The sequence below is a fragment of the Eriocheir sinensis genome, chromosome 37 (genome assembly GCF_024679095.1).
Source record: "Eriocheir sinensis breed Jianghai 21 chromosome 37, ASM2467909v1, whole genome shotgun sequence".
Lineage (NCBI taxonomy): Eukaryota > Metazoa > Arthropoda > Malacostraca > Decapoda > Varunidae > Eriocheir > Eriocheir sinensis.
The window spans coordinates 7,206,681-7,211,570 of NC_066545.1; positions in this window are offsets into that span (position 1 = coordinate 7,206,681).

Sequence of the window (4,890 nt, forward strand, 5' to 3'; positions counted from 1 at the left end):
AAGTGAGGTAGAAACTGCACGGAGATGACAGGAAAGGAGGCCAACGGGTGAGGTATCTATGGAATCAAGGCTAACAAGGTGTGTGTGTTGAAGGTTAGGTGAAAAAAGAAGAGCTCCAACCTTTCTTTACGGCAACAAATGAAGAGAAAAAAGGCAGTTTAAGGAGATGACCAGGAAAACGAGTAGGAAAATAGGTGAATGGGAAAGGTCTCTGGAAATCAGGTTGGCAAAGGTAAGTAGGTTAGGTTAGGTTAGGTTAGGTTAGGTTAGCTGAGGTTTGTGTTAAGGTTAGAATAAAAAAGCGATGTAGTATTTGTCTTTATGGATTAGTATAATTGGGGAAAAGGGTTTATGGGGAAAGGGTCGGGGAAAAAAGGAATGAATCTATGGTATTGAGGATTACAAGGTGTTCGAATGTCAATTAAAGAGAAGATGGTTATATTCTTTTCTCCTGGGTATATATGAGGCCCCTAATAACATAGTGTACCAAGCTTCTTTCTATATGTGGCGCTTGGTACACTATGTTACTAAGTGCCTCATATAAAGTTAAATAGTTTATAGAGAAGACATGAAGGAGTAATGAAAAAAAAGGTGAAGTGTTTCTAGAATTACAGTTAACAAGAATATGTATGTTAAGGTAATGTTAGTAATGTTAATAGAAAAAGAAAAAAAGTGGTACTATTTTCTTGTAAGGACAGCTAGAATTTGGAAACATATATGTGTGAGGCAAAAAAGAAAGAAAAATAAAGGGAAAATAAGGAAAACATCTGAAACAAAGCTTAACAAAGAGAGTTGTGTTAAAGTTGATTGAAGTAAAAATGTGAACCACTATATTGGTTAATGAGGACCGAACAGGTATAAAAAAAAAATAGATATAAGCGAAACATACCTGGAACTAAGGTTAACAAAGAAGTGTGTTAAGGTTAATTGAAGTAAAAACGTGAACTAGTGGTTTCTAATTAAGACAACAGGTGTGAAAAATAAAGTGAAATAAGTAAAACAAGCCAGGAACTAAGGTAAGCAAGGAGAGTTCCGTTAAAGTTGGCATGAGTAAGAAGGTGATGTGTATACCCAAATGAAGACAGAACAGGTGTGAAAAAAAATCAACGAAACATACCTGGCAATAAGGTTAACAAGAAGAGGTGTGTCAAAGCAGATATGAGTAAATAGGTGAAGTCGTGTATTCTATTAGTGAGGCCAAAACAGGTGTGAAAAAAAGGGAAATAAGCGAAACAAACCTGGAAATAAGGTGAACAAGAAGAGGTGTGCAAAGCTGATATGAGTAAATAGGTGATGTCGTGTATTCCCTAATGAAGATAAAAAAGGTGTGAACAGCGTTACCAAATTATCGTACTGAACATTGTATTTATCATTTTTTAAGCCTCAAACTCTCTTATACCTACACAAATAACGATGGACAATTAAAGTTATAGCGTTAAGACTGTTATTCATTGATGTTCGTTTGTTTTTTGCTATAGCTACTGGTCAGAAACTACGAAAATGTAATGCGATGAATACGATAATTTGATAATGCTGGGTGTGAAAAAACGAGAAATAAGCGAAACATACCTGGAAATAATGTTAACAAGAAAAGTTGTGTCGAAGCTGATATGAGTAAATAGGTGGTCGTGTATTCCCTAATGAAGACAGAACAGGTGTGAAAAAACGAGAAATAAACGAAACATACCTGGAAATAATGTTAACGAGAAGAGGTGTGTCAAAGTTGATAGGAGTAAAAAGGTGAAGTCGTGTAGGCCTATTCCACTAGTGAAGACAAAACAGGTGTGAAATAATAGGGAAATATGCGGAACATACCTGGAAATAAGGTTAACAGGAAGAGGTGTGTCAAAATTGATATGAGTAAAAAAAAAAGGTGAAATCGTGTAGGCCTATTCCATTAGTGAAGACAAAAACAGGTGTGAAAAAGACAAACAGGAAGGTAAGTAAAACAGACCTGGAATAACGGTAAACAGGAAGAGTTGTGATAAAGTTAACTGAAGTGAAAATGTGAACTATAATGCAGATGAAACAGGTGAAAAAAAAACAGGTAAAGAAGTAAAACATATTTCGAATTTAAGCTTACGAGGAGAGGTGTGTTGAAGCTGACTGAGGTAAAAATGTGAAGTCGTGTTTTTTTTTTTTTATGAATGGAGGCAAAACAGGTGAGAAAAAGGAAAATCAGTAAAACATGTCTGGGATTACGAGGGACAAGAAGAGGTGTGTTGAAGTTAAGTAAAAATGCGAAGTAGTGTTTTCTTTAATGAATGGGGACAAAACAGGTGCGTAAAAGGGAAATCAGTAAAACATGCCTGGGATTACGAGGGACAAGAAGAGGTGTGTTAAAGTAAAGTAAAAATGCGAGGTAGTGTTTTCTTTAATGAATGGAGACAAAACAGATGAGAAAAAAGGAAAATCAGTAAAACATGCCTGGAATTACGAGGGACAAGAAGAGGTGTGTTAAAGTTAAGAGAGATAAAAATGTGAGGTAGTGAATTCTATTAACGCAGACAGAACGTGTGAGAAAGACAAACGGAAAAAAATAAGAAAAATACATCTCGAATTAAGGTTAGCAAGAGGAGGTGTATAAAAGTTGATATAAGTAAAAATGCCAAGTCGTGTATTTTATTAATGAAGACAAAGCAGGTGCGAAAAAGAAACAGGTAATTACGTAAAACAGACCTGCAATCAAAGTCAACAAGGAGAGACGTGTTAAGAGTTGATTGGCGTAAACATATGAACGAAAGACATGTAAAAAGATATATATAACTTTTCACACATCCTTGACCTCTCTTTTGGCCCCTCTTACTAATTTCTTGTATAGGAGCAGCGATTAGCGGGCTTTTCTTCCTCACTTTTTTTTCAGCCCTTGAGCTAAAATGAGTAAAATGATAGGTAGGGTAAGTAAGAAGTCTGATATTTTGGTGAACGGAATCAGGCGTCATGAATATTAAGATGAGAAAAAAAAGCTGAAGTGTTTAACGACATTAGTAAAAAAAAGAAAGGCAGTGAAAGGAAAAAAAAGTAAAAAAAAATACACCTAGAATTACGATAAGCAAGGAAGTAAAAATGTAAAGTCCAGTAATCTATTAATGAAGACAGAACAGGAGGAAAAATAGATGAAGATGAAAAGAAACAGATGAGAGAGAGAAAGCAGGTAAGCTACGTCGTGTTCAATGAAGAGAGAAAAGGTGAGAGATAATACATATATGATCAAGGAAAGAAACACAGATGAATGAGAAAAACAGGTTAGTTATTTCGTGTATTCCTAATGAAGACAAAACAGGAGAAAAAGGTTTAAGAAGATGGAAAGAAACACAGGTGAGAAACAGGTGAGCTATGTCGAGAATTAAGGTGAGCAGGGGCAGGTTTGGAAAGGTGAATATAATGAAGAAAAAAAAAAGAGTTGTTCTGTTTCTTATAAAATGAAGGTTGAACGCGTAAAAAAAGAGATAGCAAAGGAACGATGATGAAGAGGAAAACGGATGCAGAAAGGGAGTAAGATGTTTGATATGTTGAGAAAAGCTTGTAGTGTTTTCTTAACAGTAGAGGTAAAAAAATAGGTCAAAGAATAAAATATGTATCTCTAAACAGGTAAATTATCTATGGAATTTTGATTGGCAAGGACAAGTGTGTTTTGAAGTTGAGAAAGAAAAAAAGTTATATTATTATTATTTTTTTTTTGTTGTTGTTGTTGTTGATAGGTAAGATAAGTTAGATGACTGATATTTTGGAGAACGGAATCAGGCGTCATGAATGATTAGATAAGAAAAAAAACAAGAAAGATCTGAAGTATTTAACGACATTAGTGAAGAGAAGAAAGGCAGTGAAAGGAAAATAAATTAATGGACAAGATAATACGAACACGAAATACGAAAATACGAAACAAAGACTAGTACGAGACAAACATGAAATAAATATGACAAGTATGGAAAAAGGAAAAATAAAAAAAAAGTTGAACAAGAAAATATGACTAATAACGACGAAACAAAGACGAATAATATAAACCTGACATTTAAGACAACAGATTCAAGTGTTTTAAAATGCTGAAGTACGAAAAAAAGCAAGCGTTGGAGTATTTAATAACACTTGTAAGGACAGAAAAGGCGAAGAACAGAAAAAAAAGGAGAATTAAAAAAAAAGTTGAAGTATATAATTGGAGTGTGTTGGAGTATATAATTACACTTGTAGCGACAGAAAAGGCAAACACACACACACACACACACACACACACACACACACACACACACACACACACACACACGCGCACACTCAAACACACAGACACAAGAGCAAATGTCGAAACAGAGAGAGTACAAGTGCTGACAATTATATAATCAACTAACAAAGGCGTGATTTTAATTAGAGAAAAGAAGAAAAGAAAAACGATAGCATCAATATCCTCATTCTTACATAGCAGCAAAACACAATCGAACAAACAAAAAAGGTAAAATAAAACGGTAAACAGGAAAGGGGATCAGAAATACATCAAACGGTTGAGATTATGATTGAGTATAATGGAGAGATAAGATAAATAACCAAGAGGGAAAAAGTATAAAGATTAGTTACGTAGAAGGACAAAAAAAAAAAAAAAAGAGGAACTGGAGAGAAGAAAAGATCAGAAAACAAACAAAAAAAAAATCGTATATCAAAATCACTGAGCTTAGAGATGGATAGATAGAAAGATAGAGATAGAGAGAGAGAGAGAGAGAGAGAGAGAGAGAGAGAGAGAGAGAGAGAGAGAGAGAGAGAGAGAGAGAGAGAGAGAGAGAGAGAGAGAGTCGAAAGCAGTGTTTTAGGGGAAAGGGAGATAAAACAAAGTTCATGATTAGCTGAGATTACAAAGATAACAAGACAAGGATAGAGCTGTGTGTGTGTATGTGTGTGTGTGTG